Genomic DNA, 19,084 nt, shown 5'->3' on the forward strand with positions numbered 1-19,084 from the left:
TCCTTCTGGACGTAGTTTCTGAAGACACAATAACAATCCATGTCTCCCGGTATATGCGATACATCGTAAAACTTCCATATAAAATTTATGGTAGATGTAACAAAGTATAAAGTGTGTTATATGTAATTATTTTAGTATGCTGTAAGGTTTATGACACCATTCTACGACATCATAGGTTTAAGAATGGCTACAGAATTATGTAAAAAAGTATAACACGAAAGAACTGTATTCTATAAAAGAGAACCTTAAATTCACCTCATTTCGTTACATATTCCATCAGATATAACACTGACGACTCCTAATGAAATGCACATCTCACAGCATTTCGACGGCTGAATCTATATTTATCTTCAAGTACAGGGATGTGACGGAAAAGGAATCCAATAGGTTAAGACCGCTAAAAATTTATAAATTCACTAGACTCATCCTTTTGATCGAAACTTTGTAGTACGCTAAAAAAAACCAACATACACGACATCTCAAGGCTTCCAGAGACTTTCATTTTCAAGAGAAAATTGTAAGAATAAATAAGAAAGTAATCTTCATATATAAAAGTGATTGAGTATAATAAATTCAAACTGTTTATATTGTCTTATTGAATAGCAGTGCACAAATTTCAAACCGAAAATATATGCCAGGTGAAAGTGAATATCAACACCCAACTCAAAGAACGCAATTTCTCTTCCTTTTAATTTGTGACAAAGCAGAAGCTGAACAACATTATTTTAAAAACATTTTATGTTGTAAACTTACTCTAACAGACGGTGGAAAACCTCCAAACAAAATTTTTCGCTTTAATTCTACGAATATCAGTACAAGAGACCTGCAAAGCAGCGCTTACAACCGGTTTAGATTCGACCGGTCGGAGCTACAACAGGCTAGAATGAATATCGGACCGGATACTCGGTTGATGAGCGGTTACGCCTGATGTATTGCAGAGTAGACAGAACACCAGGCGCACTTACATGAAACTGACGTTTTTCGAGTACACAACCGGAATAACAATTGAAGGAAATTTACGTTGTCTTATTGAAAAAAAAAAGTGTTTGCAAGTACTCTCGCAGTTGATTCGACACTGTAATACATATATTTTCTTTATTATTCTGAACTTGCAATAACTTTATAAATAGCGTTTATATTTTAAACTTTTAGAGTTTTACTAATAAAAGTTGCTTATAGATATGTTAAACAATGTTATAGTTTTACACAGAACAAGACGTGCACAAGCCATGTATATTTTCTTATCAATAAACGCTATATAGCTGGCGTTTTTCTATACCAGTGTTAAAGAGTATACGTCATAACTTCATCATTTGATTACGTCGTAACTCTTTCTCGTCACATATTGATTGAATTTTGTTCGATTTGTATAACCCAATAATCGATATTACATAAGTTCATGTAAGATCGCGAATTCTTTAGAATACAAATCTCACACAGAAAGAAATGGTAAGGAGGAAGAAAATACAATCTCCAAATAAGACCAGGCACAACATTTTCTCAGTATACAGAGTAAAAATATTGAAGAATATTTATTTTGTTTAATTACAAAAATATGTTTGTTCAAATAGGAATACAAATAATTTGACACTTTAATACAATTACTTTTGTATTTCGAATTTGCAGCAAATTGATTAGTGACAAAGATATGAACAACGGACACAGTGGTAGTAGTAGGAGTAGGGTTTAAAAGGGCGCGTCAGATACTAAGGCTATTTGCGCCCTTATCCAAAATTCTTAATAAAATGTGGACACAGTGGCATCGAAGGAAATAGACGTAATGTATAATGTGAACTATCATAATGTAAACATATTCAAATATATAATTACAATTCATTATAAAACAAAACAGGAAATAAGTACATACAGTCGAGTATGACGTTTGTACTTTAAAATAAGAATATATATATATATATATATATATATATATATATATATATATATACAGGCCTACCTCTAAAACAATAGTTGCATGCTTTTTAATTATGCTGAGCAGTTGCAATCAATTTATAAAGATAAACAGTAATGTTATTTTTAACACTACGATTGCTTTGGCTCCTAATGGTTGTTGTTCTGTACAAAATAAGTATAATTTACACATTTCTAAACTACGAATAACAATAAGAAAGATTTCTAAACGAGACGACTAATTTAGGCTTCAGGAAAGAAAGCCATGAGTAGAATTTAATTTCTAGATAAAAGTATTCACTTGAACACAAAGTGTCCTGTAATATACAAGGTGTTTCAAAAATACGGGGCATAATTTCAGGTATGTATTTCCCACATGTAGACAATCAAAATAGTTCATTACAACATGTGTCTGGAAATGCTATATTTCCGAGTTATGGCCTTCAAAACATTGAAATTCACCGGAACGTTTTTCTCTCCGCAGGTCGTTGCCGTCAAAGGAGACATGAAGAGGGCACTCTGACAGTTCATTCCGAGGCGAAGGTTACATTCAGTGTTGTGTAGGCGTTAGACTGTGCGACATGTATTCAAATCAAGAGCTGGCAGAGATACACTTCATGTACGGTAAGGCGGACGGCAATGCTGCGCTGGCTCGTCGTTTGTACCAGGAGAGATACCCACAGCGACAATGTCCAGATCGGAAGACATTTGTACGTCTCCATTACCGTCTGTGCGAGTATGGAAAATTTAACTCTCCTGGTTTGGGAAGGGGACGACCAACATCTACAACTCCAGAAGTACAGGAGGAGATTCTGGAGGCTGTGAACATGACTCCTTCTATCAGCACACGAAGGGTAGCGTTGCAAGTCAATGTTCCTCATACGACTGTCTGGAGACTATTGAAAGAGTATCCTTATCATTTGCAACGTGTACAGGCCCTGTCACCAGCAGATTACCCTGCACGAGTTAGGTTCTGTCAGTGGTTCTTGCAGCAGTGTGGTGTAAATCCGAACTTTCCTGCCTTAGTACAGAATTATTTACAGACGAAGGACACTTCACACGAGATGGCATAACAAATTTCCACATTCAGCATGTATGGGCGTATGAAAACCCACGTGCAACTGTTCCATCTCATCACCAGGTGCAGTTCTCCCTCAACATGTGGGCCGGTATCATTGGTGATCGATTAGTTGGACCTTGGACCCCATGTACTTGTAAACAGACTTACGGGGCAGGCGTATACAAACTTCCTGGAAAACACCATACCTCATGTTTTAGAAGACACTCCACTGATCAATGGTCAACACATTCACTTCTTGCAAGATGGCGCTCCTGCACACTTCAGTCGTACGGCTCGCCGGTACTTGGATCGAAGGTTTCCTGATCGATGGATTAGGTAGAGGTGGCCCAATTGCTTGGCCTCCACGCTCACCTGATCTGAACCCTCTCGAATTCTACTTGTGGGACCATTTAAAATCATTGGTTTATTCGTCTCCGGTGCCTGATTTGGAATCCCTTCGGAATCGAATTGTGGCATGTTCTGAGAAACATACGCAATACTCCTGGAGTTTGGGATCGAGTTCGCAGGTCAATGAGACATCGAGTTAAGATCAGTATTCAAGCAGGAGGTGGACATTTTGAACATCTTCTGTAATGACAACGACCTCCGGGAAGAAAAACGTTCCGGTGATTTTCAATGTTGTGAAGGCCATAACTCGGAAATGAATAATTTCCGGACACATGTTGTAATGAACTATTTTGATTGTCTACATGTGGGAAATACATACCTGAAATTATGCCCCGTATTTTTGAAACACCCTGTATATTGTATCTACAATAGGATTCCATACGTCCGAAAGAATCAACCGAACAAATGTGTAGGGCTGGAAATATAATTTTTTCTTGTTCAAAGTGCTCGTCTGAAGACTAAATCGAATGATACCTTCAAAATGTTGTGTTTTGCACCTTTCATCAACAAAAGAATTTCAGACTGAGAGGATCGACAGGGAAGGTTATACAATAGGAAACACCGCCACATGTACATTTAATTTCCTCCTAAAAATAAAATGTCCTTTGATACAAGTTGCATTTCATCAGCAATTGCATTACAGAAAGAATCTATACATCAGAATCAACCCACACAAATTCAGATTCTGTCCTTGTTCAAAGCGCTCACTTGAACACAAATTTGGAGGAACCCCCCCCCCAAATGTTTTGAGATGTTTATTCTACCATCAATGAAAGAATTCCAGATTGAATGAATTAATCAGTACGCTAATTGAACCGATTATTTTTGAAGGGTCACATGTACACTTTTGTCAATTTTACAGGAGAAGCAAAAAAATGCTTATTCTGCTAATGGTACTTTATAGTGTAATCAGATATTTTTTATTCTACGACAAAGGTGTAAAGTTACATTTACGTGCATAAACTAATGGTAACATCGCTAAAACTTAACTGTAAAAAATAATATTTATGTTGGACTTGTGCCCTTTTAATAATAAGCAGTAAGTAAAACAATGAAATGTAATTTTGTATCCTTAAATGTATATATATATTATTATTATTATTATTATTATTATTATTATTATTATTATTATTGACTAACAAAAACTTAAGAATTTAACTGTTAAGAACATTACTTTGCTGAGGCAATATCTCTTATTTCTGAAATGAAGGATTTTAAAAGCATAAAAGCTTTTAAGTTCCTTCATTACACACTTCCTCTAAAGTTTTCAGTCACTTTTATTGTTTCTTATTCTATCGGCCACTGGAGAATTTCTTCATAATATTGAATATATTCAGGAAGTACATACTGCATAACTTTGCTAAAATCTTCAAATTTCTTCTTATTTTTTGGAATTTTTCCATATTGTGATTTACTTTCTAGTAGTTTCAAGTCATTGGGCTACATCGCATTAGTTCTATGCTGTAACTTGAATGTGGGTGCCATTATTTCATCAATATATTCATATGCAGCCACTGTACCGGAGACTTAGCGTCAAAAAACATCATTGAATACTGTCAAATTGAAAGTATATATGTTGTGAATTTTAGGCACTCCTTTTCCTAATGGTTCAACTACGCGTCTTTTGTAACTGTTGTAAACAAAGAATGGAATCATTAAATTTTATATTGTACATCATGCAAAAAATGATGGGAAAAGAAGAGAGTTTATTATTGACAGGGCACATGTCCTAAACACGTGCCCTTTAAATACTAAACAGAAACTTCATTACACTATAACATTGGGTAGAGAGCACATACTTGTGCCTTTTCTTCAGCAAACTGTGCGCTGCACCAAGAAGAATATGATGGTGGTCATAATTCAATCTGTGATAAAAGTGGACATGTGACATTTCAGTAATAATCGATTCAATTGCAAACTTTTCTTCTTGATACTTATGACCTAAACAGAAACTTAGATCAGCCCTAAAATTATTGTGCTCTGCGGTACATCAGTGGTTACACGTTTCCAAATAAATCTTCTTCGAATTATGTACTATTAAATCCCCCCCACTTCAACGAGGTATAATTTTGCTATTACAGATAAGTGTTAATCAACATTACGCGAAACAGAGTGCTGCAGTTTTCACTTTAAATGTAACATAATGTTAATTAACCTAGTTTGTGCAATATTTCAATAATTAGAGGAATGGGTTTAATTGTTTATGATATTTCTCTTCTTCATATTATTATAATAATTAATACCACAATACCATAATTATAATTCAATTTAGAAGTCAACGCAATAATCATGCCAATAACATGCCGGACTCTAGTGTTTTAAAGTGAATTAATGTACCTATATAATGAGGCCTCTTTTATAGAACATGCACTGTATGTTAATTTCAAATAATGTAATTACATATCGCATGTCGTGTGTATCAAACTACCGTAATGCAGATATGACAAAATGAAAGCCAGTAGGAATTATTGTCTGTCCATTATCTTAATTGGAGTCCTGATATTATGTAAACTCTAAGGCCCGCTTTAATATGGTTAATCTAAAGATTATGTTAAACCTAAGTTAAACCTAACCGTGAGTTTAGCTCGACGTGCCGTATTACAGAGTCTCGGTTAAGTTAAACCGTAGTGGAATACGATTGGTATTACTGCTAGGAAAGAAAGGAAGACTGTCGCAAATGTTTAATTGTATTATTTATTTAAAATAGCCGACGCTTCTAGAGAATCTTCATTCGATATCAGAGAGAGTATCATAAAAAAATCTAAAGAGGACCAATACTGCGTAGTTCAGTATGCGTGTCAGACTTAACCTCAAATAGTTTCTTAACGCTGCTGGTTACCAACGTCATACTCCCAAACACAATGCAACCAAACTAAACCTTGCATGACCATTCGTGACGTACCTCCATACAGAATCAACTGAGTAATGAAGTAATAATATTAGTGTGCGTATTTCATTGTGGTCTAGAATATTTAGTAAACGGAATTCAGTGAAACAAAATTATTTTTATGATTTTAGTAAAATTAGATAATATTATTAGTGTGTTTATAAATCAGGCTCCATAGTAAATCTTACCAGGACACTGTCTGCCACACACAGTACAATGCGCAATAGGTTTATAGTAGATACATAGACACCTTCGAAATCTCCTATCGTTTTCAGTATGCCTACTACCAGAGGAAAAATAGCGCAGCGCAACTACGTAGTAACTGAGCAGAGATTAAACAGAATATTTTCAAAAATAAAAAAGAAATAATCTTTCTCTTCAAATACTCTTTAAATTCAAACCCTAAACCCATATTTTTGCACTTTCTCATTTTTCTGTCGCATGTTGTATCCAAGTTTCAATTTTTCGAAACAAGGTTAGGACTATAATCCTAATTCTGTAGGTTAGGACTGTCTCTTCGAAAGTTTCAATGTGTTTTAAAACTTATCTTCACGTATGTATATTTCAAAGTGATGCACTCTATTTCGAAAAATTCTTGGCCACCGTGGACGTTCAGTAATATTGAGCGTCACTCATAAGTTCTTGGAAAACATCTGCAATATCCATGTGTATTATGGAAACCGCCATCTTGCACGTTGAGCCTCGAACTGCAGTTTAAATGGCAGAGAACTGCCGATCAAGTTAAACTCAAGTTAACTGAAGATTAACTGGTAGATAAGGTTTATAATACGAAGCAGAACGAAAAACTTCAGTTTTAACTGAACGTAAAGTTTAAAGAGCGTTTATAATGCCGGCCCTAAGTCACTCAACGTTGGCTTTCTTGGCTTATTCAAGGATAGGACTCGGGACGGATCCTTGAACTTGGACCTATATTGTCTTATTGTTTGTCCTCTACATATGCGATGTTTTTTTTCAGTTCGAAAAATTGGCCAGGGTGACATCCGAGAAGCCGAAATTGATAGGTGGGCTCTGCTACCTCAGCCTTCTCAGCCACAGAGATAGATTTTTTATTTCATTGGGTTATTTTACGACGCTGTATCAACATCTAGGTTATTCAGCGTCTGAATGATATGAAGGTGATAATGCCGGTGAAATGAGTCCGGGGTTCAGCACCGCAAGTTACCCAGCATTTGCTCTTATTGTGCTGAGGGAAAACCCCGGAGAAAACCTCAACCAGGTAACTTGCCCCGGCGGGGATTCGAACCCGGGCCAGCTGGTTTCACGGCCAGACGCGCTGACCGTTTCTCCACAGGTGTGGACACAGAGATAGATCCAATACCTAGGAGAATATGTGATAAATAAGTTTCGGATAAAGTAGATGGATCAGGATAGGCTGTATAGCTTTATGTGATAGGGCCTTGACTTGCTACAGACTAAGTAAACACTAAACCATTACAGTAGCTAAAACTCTACCTTCGAAAGAGCGCTCATACCTGCACAACAAGCGCTCAACGAGCGCGCGCGCTCCTTCGGAGCGGGAGAGCCGTGTTTACCTCTCGCCGAAACGGAGAGGAGAACGACATAGACTTGCTATAGGAGGAGGAGAGGGAAACGACTACTCAGTTATCTAGTGGGTTGAGTTTTACAAGACTAAACATTAGCAATAATATCCACGACTACACACGCTGGATGTGAAAATGATTGCTATGTCTGGCTCAACATTTATATTTGTGAGCAACAGTTTTCTATAATCAACTTTAATAAAGGCAGATATCGAACATCTGTAACTGATGTTTCATTACGATCGGTAAGCTACTGTTCCTTTCAGCTGCCAAAAGCATAAAACCTTGCTTTGATATACTGATAATTAAAAATATAACAAAGTAATATTGTAAATATAAGTAGCTATATAATTTCTATTATTTCTGTAAAATAAATATTTATTCATTAATTAATAATAATCCAAGATAGTTTTGCGAACACTGAACGGGCATTCTTTTCATAAACACTCGTACTAGTACTTCCTTTTGTGTATATTTTGTACGAGATCACCCCTTCTTCCAGTCCACCCTTATACAGAGCGCATCTAATATCTGCATTCCGCTCATGAGCTGTGAGCCGGCTGGGAGAGAGCAAATCTTGTGCAGGCCTGCCTTAGCTGAAATACACGCAACAACTAGTTAATGTTTTGAAACAAAACTGACGGATCAAGGATGCGTATCCTGATACATCTACTTCATCCAAACCTCAATCATCAATGTAATATTGTCATATATGTATGTCCGATTTAATGTTCGATCGTAACGAATTTCGTACCGCGTAGTTCTATTCATGTAAAACAGAATGGTATTAATAGAGAAATCCAGAAATGAATCTAGGTTTAAGTCTGCTATCGAGTTACGAAGTCCTAGAATTTTTTAAAATGTAATTTTTAACTTTTATTTTGATTTCATAATAAAGATTTCACGGAGAAATTTTGTAAGGTAGAAATAAATTCTGGTTATATTTACTCTATTCCTAACATATATGACAAATTCCTATCAATGCCATCTGCATTTTATTGCCTTCATTCAATCAGAAGTATAATATTTTTTTGTGCAAAATACATTTCTCTCGGTTTTCAAATCAACGATACTTATATGAACTCCCATCGCTGTATATTTTTAAATAACATATGCAACCACACCACAAACATTTAAACCCCGAGGCAAATATTCAAACAACAGTTCAACATAAACAAAATACTGTTTTATAGAGAAAATATCTTTTTCTGCCTGTTATTTGTTTCGGTTTAAAATTTAACTCATTTAATAATACCTCATTCCATGCAGGCGTGAAAATTTATTGGAAGTTTTAATATTGAAATACCAATCAGAATTGTGTGAAAAAATGTGTGCTCACTGTTAACTGGATGCCCACTGATTGAATAGGTTTTTCATGCTGTAGGCCGAGAATCAATCTATGGTTAGCTCAACTGGGAGTTGTGGCAAACATTGTGCGTTCTTGTTGATCTTTATGTGCCGTCTATATTTGAGAACAGATCAGAAATTCGCGCCCGAGAACTCCATACAGGGAATTAGATTTTCCAGTGATACATGTCTTAATATTCTCAAAAAAGCATAATAATTTTCTCAGAAAGTAACTTCAGCATGCTCATTCCCTATGTGAGAGAGATCGAGGAGAAAAATATAGTTGGTTTTTCAGGTAACAAGGCTTAACGATCACTTTTTAAATTTCACTTTTTACTATAATTGTAATTAATGTATTTACTTACATTTTAATTATAAACCATGAAGATATAGCTTTAAGGCTCCCCCAAACAGACGCGATACGGAATGCGTTACGATAGCGTTACGATTTTGCGATAAATGTTTTCATTGCGTTCAATGTTTGTGTTCACACACACGCGATATGCGTTATTATCGCAGCAAGTAGAACGCGACGATTTTGCGTTCTATTCTCCCGGAGATGTAGATCGCGAGAACGCCACGCGTTTATTTTGATGCTGGGTTGAAGTGTGGCATTTATGGATTCATCTTCAGAGGAAGAGGAACTTCTCTTTCTTGGATGAGAATCGTCGCAGGCAAAGCAGGCGAAGGTAAGTCCATGGTAGTCATGTATGGTTAAGGTAAACAATATAAAAAGGTATAGAGTGATGATTTAGCTTTTCTTTGCCAAGAACGTGAAATAAATAACAAGTACGCATACCCGATTATAAACTTTATTTTTTTTTAATTTGCTCTTTTTGTTGCAGGAGGTTCTGGATTCACGAATTAAATGCCACAAGGGAAGAAAAAGATTAATTTTATATCTTAGTTCAACAACTAATTAGAGATGAAAAACATTTTTATATATATTTCAGGATGAGAGCTCAATGTTTTGACGAGATTCTGGGTAAAGTAACGGAAGACATAACGAAGAAGCATATTAATTGGCGTAGCTCGAACCCACCCGAAAAATGACTTGCAATCGCAATAAGATAAGTGAAACACAGTAATGTATGTAAGAAACATATTTAATATAGCTTAACGACCCAAATCAGTTACCAGTCATAAAAATATGCAAATTTAATACTGACTTTCTATAAAAAGAATAACATATGAAGTATACTTCCTGAATATACAAGAAATAAACACAAAATGAAATTTAATTACATCTGAAACTATGAAAAACAAATTTGTGGAGTGTGAACAGTTTAAATGCTTAGGCCTACATTTTAAACAAAAAATAATGAATCAAAAAGTGGAAGAACCGGTAATATAAACATGAAAAATATAAGTTCGCTTAATTTAAATCAGCAAAACTTCTTTGAAGAAAATCATATTGTGTTTCACCTTGATCTTCATTGTCAGCGATTTTTTGCTCTAAATAACAAAAATAACAATCTCTCATGTTTTCCCATCTATTTTTCACAGCATCGGCTGAAAGTAAAAAAGGTAGCCTACCAATTATTTATGTTTGATTTTGTCCTATCACAGTGTTAATATGTTTTTCTTCTTCTTTCAGAGTTTTAGCGACTGGAGATAGTTTGTACACCAACAGGCCATAGTTTTGGGGTTGGTTTTCAACCATTAGTGCAACTGTGATGAAAGTTTGTGCAGCTATGTGAGAAAACATGAGATCTGAATTCATGCCATAGCCTTCAAGACGACTATGGGAAAGTTGAGCTCAACGATTTGAAGAAAAAATCGGTTTTTCCAAACCGTGTTGACGCCATAGATGGGAAACACGTCACCATCAAGTGTTCTGACAGCGCTGGGTCAACTTACTTCACATATTTGAAGAAACATTCCATTGTGCTTTTAGCTGGAAAATTTGCAGCCTACTTCAGTCGAACGGCTTAAAAATGAAACTACTGTAGACGTAAATCCAGGGTTTAAGCCACAGTCGCATTTTGCAACTCCACTTCTAAAAAATATAATAAACGTTGAATGTAAATCTGTAAAAATGCGACAACCACATTGGAGTTCAGAAACGAAGATGGTAATAGAGAAAATGAAATCAGAGATGTGTATGAACTAATTTGAATTTAAATGAAATGCTAATGACATCATAGAATGGGCATGTTAAAAAAAAGTATTGAGCAATAGATGTTCAGAAATTGATTTCAAAGAGTTGGTGCAATTCCTGTAAGTTAAGTGAACAATTTCTTCTAATTGATTTATATAATTCCATCGCATACTGTAAATTGTGAGCGAGGATTTAATTGCACGAATCTTGTAAAAACTGGAATTAGAAACCGCCTTTCAGTAAAAATAGTTAGCATTCTGCTAACCTTGAAGAGCCTGCTAGTAAAGAATTTCAATGTTTAGAGCAGCCGTGGCGAAAATGTAACTCACGAGCTCATTGTGGATCACAATGATAGCTGTGCATTTCTCTTGCTTCCTACCTCCTCCAACCCCCACCCTCTCACTCACCGAGTCAAACTCCGTTCCATTTGTATTTGTCTCTGACCTGCGAGTGGCGTATCGTCGCAATGTCTCTCTCGAAACCGTGTAGCTCTACAAAAACGAAAGTTTCAAGTAGGACGGGAGGACGCCATTTTTTTGCTGACAATATGATGAGAATATTAAATGTATGATTTGTTCACATACATTACGAGGAAAAAGGTTTTATAACACAAAACGACATTATACTACATGTCACTCATGAAACATTAAAAGGGTTATTATTATTATTATTATTATTATTATTATTATTATTATTATTATTATTATTATTATCATCTCTGTACATAGATCCTTTTTCAGCAGATGTACAAATAATGCGGTTAGCTCTTCAATTTCAACTCACAGATTTACAATGTGATGTTAAATGAAACCTAGATGTAAGGACTTGACAAATGTTGAACTTTTCAAATCTTTGCCAAAGAATAAATATCCGAAGCTTCGTTCTTTCGTTTGCTCTGTTGAAGCCATGTTCGCTACAACTTACGTCTGTAAAAAATTATTTTCAACAATGAAAATAGTAGAAACCAAATTTAGATCACGACTGACAGACAAATACCTTCGTGATCAACCACGACTGTCAGTAAGTGACGTAATTCCTGATTTTGAAACTCTGTCTCAGAGACATTCTGAAGACACTTAAATTTAGGTTGTGAAAATGTGTCCTATGCTTTCTTTTTCATTTCTTTCTTCGTTACACGTACTACACATTAATTTGTAGCCTTGTACTAGACCTATATAAAATTATATTTAAGTGCTTGACATAAGGAAAATGAAAATCCGGTAATAAGTCAGACAGTTGCTTCCCTTCCCCTTCGGGTGTCCGCCTCCCTCCATAGGTGCTGTGCACGTTGCAGGTTACACAGTGGCTCGGCGCACGATTACATTTTCGCCACGGCTGGTTTAGAGTACCCATAAAATAACGAATTTTAATGTGAAGTAAATTCAGTAGTAATTTATTCTAACCATACCTACGTCTAATGATTTACTTACATAGTATATCTAGAGTGTGGTAAGATATTGAAAGTAATAAAACTCCGACAAACAAATTACATAACTTGTTGTTTCCATATATTTAATCAATTTTATATTTCTGCACAATTATTTATAATATTGTACAAGCATTTTGCAATTTGCACAAATATTTTTTTTTTCATTTGTGCATTTTTGCGACAGTTATTTATTTTCTAGCTTAAACCCCGCGTAAGTCTGCAAGCCAGTATGACGTCAAATTATAAATAAATAATTGCACTTATTGTTTGCATCTAACTTTGTAGCTATTTCCTTCCATTTCTTCTCCTTTTCCATGCCACGGATTTTCCTTTACGAACTCAATAAAAAATTCCACGTTCGTTTACAAGTAATCCGAAATCGCAATCTGTGAGCACAAGTGATATACACCTGCTGAAGGTAACTGGTCTTTGCGATGTGGCTGGAAAACTAAAATCCGCATATGTGGTCACCCATTACGATAATCTGATTGGCTGGGGACGTTAGAATATCGTATATCGCGGACGCGCCAATTTGGGCACCTCTTCGCGATAGTGCGATATTGCGTTATGGCGAAATCGTAACTCTATCGTAACGCATTCCGTATCGCGTCTGTTTGGGGAGGCCTTTAATGTTTACATTTCACATATGTTCGCTAACTGATAATAATAATAATAATAATAATAATAATAATAATAATAATAATAATAATAATGTGTTAAATTTTTATTTTTTTTTATTCTGAAACTTATTATCTTTTAGGGGATAAACCCTTTTACCCAAACAACATTGATGTCATCAATTCTCTTTATGCTCGACCATGCCGAAATGTAGTAATTATACACCTGGTAGTAGCCCTTTAACGCACCTCATTAAAGTACACCTATTCATTATAGTTCAGTTGTTCAGCCAATGAGAACTCACCATTGTAGCATTATAAAAGAGCAAGTATCGATTATTCTCGGATATGCAATCGAAAGACAACTAGCGAAAAGTCACGGAGGCTGGATATCCAAAACTGTCGCAGAAGGTTATGTTCTGTTACTATAATAATTAGCGTTAATTGTAAATAATATTCAAAGAAATTCAATTTTTAATCTCGTTTTCAATTCTAAATCAATTTCTAGGTTATATCAAAACTAATCTTCATGTTATTCTCTAGATTATATCAAGGTCAATGATATTTGTTCCTCGGAAAAAATCAATACTTTCGCGTCTGCGCACATTTCACAATTTAGAAGGTCAGTTCCGCTCCTCACTTACTAACCATAACATGAATACTTATGAATAATTTGAAGTTAGAAATATGGTCGAGCATAAAAAGTCGTATGAAACTTGCCTATAGTGGTAATTAAGACGCTCGTATGAAAATTACAAAACTCGCTTGCGCTCGTTTCATAAACATACATACTGGCGTCTTAATTACCACCATTATAGGCTCGTTGCATAATGTACTATTTCGATAGTCTTAAATTCAGAAGCGTTATGTCAACCATGAATTCTGCAATCATATCAGCCAAAATTTTGAAAATACAAGAGACATATTTTTTTCTAATCGCCCCCTAAAAATCTATAACTGTTGTAACAAAGGCGACAGAAATATCTGGCTTTAACAATTCATTCATTCATTCATTTAATCTGACAGGATGAAACCATATGGCCTTCTCTTCCATCATATCAGATAGCACATATAAATATAAAAAAGATATACAAACACTGACGTTCAAATTTTCAAAGCTTAATGATCGTCAGAATGTCCAAGTCGATTCACTTATTATACAGAACGCACAAGACACTTAAATACAGCGGAAATAATTGGTGCATGAAAAACAATTGAAAAAAAAAACACATAGGCAGTTTTGTAAACTTTATGAAGTCAATTAGATTATGAATATGTTATCCTAGTACTCGGTTTGTGGTGTGAAACGTATTACCGACTCTAAATGTTTAATACATAAGAAGCTTGTATATTCTCGTGGTATACATTATTTGATTACCTCTGTCTGATAAATCTATCTCACTTGACGATGTCTTAGAACAATTGTTGCATACACACAAGTCTGATTAGTGATCTGTTACTAGTCAACTACATTTACAATCAGATCTCATGCTTAACTGGGGGAGGTGTGACTACATAAATTCTTGTAACAAAGACAGTAGAGCAGGTTTAGCGTGTCTAAGATTGGGGGCATGGAAGGGTAATAAAATTGTTAACGAAGGAGAGCGCCTTTGTCCACTGTGCGGAGAAAAGGACTCCTGGAGACATTTTTTATTCCAGTGTGACGAATCGGAACATATCTGGATAAAATATCTACCTCCCTCGATGCTAAGTCAGAATAGGAGTTCGCTTGCATGTCTTGACCTTATGGGGAATAGAGAATGGGAACAAAAGACTGGATTGTTCCTCTTGAAGGCGAGACAGTTTAGAAATTCAGCTGTTGAAGTTTGTGATGCGAACTGACGAAGGGATCATGGTAACTACTCAAACAATTTTATGTCTGTTTTAGGTTAGGACATATTATATAATGTGTTTTGTTTGCGCCATTATCATTTTAATTTGTCTGTTCTTTTAGAGAGTGGTTGGATCTAATCATAGATGAGAGGGTGACCTACAAAATAGGACTTGTTTTACGTGGCACGTACGGTCAGAAGACCCGTGTATTAGATTTAAGAGAAAATTCTGATAATATAGATCTGTATGTATAATTTTGCTCAATAAATTCATCCATCCATCCATCCAATCCATCCATCCATCCAATCCATCCATCCATCCATCCATCCATCCATCCATCTACTAGTCAGCAATGTAAGCAATGGAGAGGGAAAGAAACTGGCCACACTTCATTATCGCCTGGCATAGTTGCTTCATTAGTAATGACTTATTGGTGTCACTTATGAGGTTCCAACTAGTCTTCGGACTGCTGACTAAACATACATACAACATTGTTCGTGCTCATAACTTTCTTAAAAATTTAAAATTAAAATTGCTTTATTTAACGACGTTCGCAACTGCCGAGATTATGTCAGCGTCACCGGTCTGCCAGAAATCTTTACCGCAGTAAATTTACATGCCAGTAAATTTACTGACATGAGCATGTCGCATTTAAGCACATTTAAATGCCATCGACAATGGCAGAGATCGAACCCGCAACCTCGGAGAGAGAAGGCTAGCATTTTACCGACTGCGCCACCCAGGCAGACGAAACTCTTTATAGATATCTGGCGCATGCTACACTTTTTAGCTGCATTCAGAGTGTGCATGCACAGCTGTCGCTATCTCTGAACAACGTGGGTAGGCTTACTAATTCTGCTTTTGATAGAGATTTGAAGCTAGCGAAATCGTCGGGCTTGCGTAAGAGATTGTCGAGAACTGTGAAGCTGCTTATAACATGTACATTTTTATTTTAACTTACAATGTCCACAGAATTAAGTCATTAGTGAAGATGTATTTCACAACACTGTCTTCCACCATATTATCTCACGAATCTTCGGCAATAAAACCTTGCTTTGTTGAATTAAATATCGGCCATATACTACAAAGAAATATAATAAATCCGTGGTACAGCAGCCTATGGAGGGCCAAGGCCGACCTGCCGGCAGATGGCCTTATTTTCAGACACCATATAAGAGTTGAAAGATGATCCAACAAGAACGGACATATTGTTTGATTAGCACGATGATCTTCCCAGCCATTACAGCTGGTTTCTGTAATCGAATTTCGATGCCTATCGCAGCTCCCCAAATTCATGCTGGCTGGACACCGGTCCCATACAATGGCCGAAATTTCATGAAGGAATTTCCTGCCCATGAGGACTCGAACCAGCGCACATTCCGTAACGCGAGTCCATACTACACAGCTACAGTGTATTTCAATCTCTACAGGGTTGTTTCCGATCTCTGGTAACGAATTTTGAATGACGTCGTGTACGTCAGGAATCACACCGACAGCTGAATTGCTGTGAGAGGTGACAGAGCAGTAGTGAGTGATTTCATAAACAGAGTGCACGGTGTATCACAGTAGCAATGCCCAAGAAAATCGAGCCTTTTTGGGAGGGGTACATAACAACCCTTTTCGATGCCAAGTACAGTTACGTCAAATTCATAGGAGCCTGCAAAACACGTCATTTCGTTATGTCCAAGAAAGGCATCTTGTGTGTGCCTAATAAGACTGCCTAAGTTCTGATGGTATTAATTACAGAGTGGAAAAAGCAAGCAAATCCACCCCCGTCTCAAGTCGTCGCACCTCACGAGATGATACAAATTATTCCATTCGAGCTTTACCAATCTTATTAAATACACAGAAGGTGCCTTTCTTGGAAATAACAAAACTTCGTTTAATGGAGGCTTCTTTTATTTTCACTTAATTGTACTTGGCATTGGAAAGGGTCGTAATGACTCTGCTGTGAGTCCCCGTGCACTCTGACCATGAAACCACTCACTACTGGTCTGTCACCTCGCGCCACAGTTCAGCTCTCATGTGACTCCTGACGCACACGACGTCATTGAAATTCGTTATTATAAATCAGAAACAACCTTGTATTAGGAAGTAACAGATCTTTCGAAACTTTCGATAAAACTCCGCATTCATTAGGACAACGCAATAAAATACGACTATGTGTGACCTTAGTATTGAAAGAGTGTACTAGTTATTTAGCATAGGCTATATTTAATAAGGTTTAAAATAGCTGAAGAAATGAGTTGTCCTGAATGTGTTTAATCATCTAAGAATATAAAAAAAATATGCAAGTTTATAAGCCTCGTCTATAAGATAATAATTTTTCATCTACTTATTGAGCTACGTTTTGATTTCACCGTCAGGAGTTAATTGTTTACTTACTTACTTACTTACTTACTTACTTACAAATGGCTTTTAAGGAACCCGAAGGTTCATTGCCGCCCTCACATAAGCCCGCCATCGGTCCCTATCCTGTGCAAGATTAATCCAGTCTCTATCATCATACCCCATCTCCCTCAAATCCATTTTAATATTATCCTCCCATCTACGTCTCGGCCTCCCTAAAGGTCTTTTTCCCTCCGGTCTCCCAACTAACACTCCATATGCATTTCTGGATTCGCCCATACGTGCTACATGCCCTGCCCATCTCAAACGTCTGGATTTAATGTTCCTAATTATGTCAGGTGAAGAATACAATGCGTGCAGTTCTGTGTTGTGTAACTTTAATTGTTACTTTCGTGTATTAGGTATGACGCCACTCTCCATATTTGAAAAGCAAGTGGCCTATATGTGCTCTAAGTAGTCTATTTCTCGTGTGAAGTACCAGCATCTTTTATATTTTATCTGACCTCATAAGAAATTCCATCTTGTTAAAAAGAGTATTAGCTCTTTACAGTCTACAGTTTCCTTTTGCGTTCCTAGAAATTCATGTGATATTAAATTCAGAGCACAAGATACGATCCTTGGACTTTGATAAAACATCTTCCTAAGTCAGTGATCGCGTTTTATTGTTCACATCCCATGTACGATTACATCTAATCCTTCCGTTTTTATTATGTATCCTGTGACATTCCAAGTTTTCTTTTGTTCATTGCCTTGCAGTCCTGCATAATATGTAGGCCTGTCTGTTCAAAACCTCCCCCATAAATCAAGCAGACTTCGCAGACACCGGGAGGGGAGGAATAAATCATGTGTAACGTGAGACTCGGCAGTGGCGTATCGCCGAGAGAAAATCGCGGATACCGCGATAGCAACTCTTCATTAAAATGACTGCAAATATATCTAGTTCTGATAAAAAAAAACTGGGTTCGATTCTTGGCAAGCAAGATGAGATGTGCTTGGAGCAGAATATTTTCAGTTTCTCGGTCGTGTTCCAAAGTTTCAAAACTACTTACAAGATAAAATCACAGGGATATATTTTCATTTATAGGGAAGATGAGCCCGAAGGCTAGCATCTATATTTATAGATAATTGTTTAACCTCTTCCCTTACTATATATTTGATCAATTTTGTGAAACAAAAAGTATCATATATTTAATTTTTGTATAGAGGTCATTTAATATTACGGAATCACTGTACATCACTAATTTTCCTACAGAACTAAAAATCACTATAAAATAGACATAAATTCATACCTGAATTATTATCCCGAGTTATCTCGTGCACCTTGATTCCAGTTGTCCCGCTTTGATTTTCTCCTCAACTATTTACCAACTTATGTTTTTTTTATGGATTAATTTATGAGCTACAATACCAGTGCTGTTATCAAGGCGTTAAATGTTGCTTGTCGTGTGAAAGACTCGAAAGCAGGGTATTACGCACTGTGGCACATTGCATTCCGGATAGTAGTATCTACTCTTGTGTCGAATTTGTTTCAATTTTGAGCCTCTCGCAATACTACACATGGCATCCTGTCTAGTTGGGTTGTT

This window comes from Periplaneta americana, chromosome 10 (assembly GCF_040183065.1).
Source record: "Periplaneta americana isolate PAMFEO1 chromosome 10, P.americana_PAMFEO1_priV1, whole genome shotgun sequence".
In the NCBI taxonomy this organism is placed as follows: Eukaryota; Metazoa; Arthropoda; class Insecta; order Blattodea; family Blattidae; genus Periplaneta; species Periplaneta americana.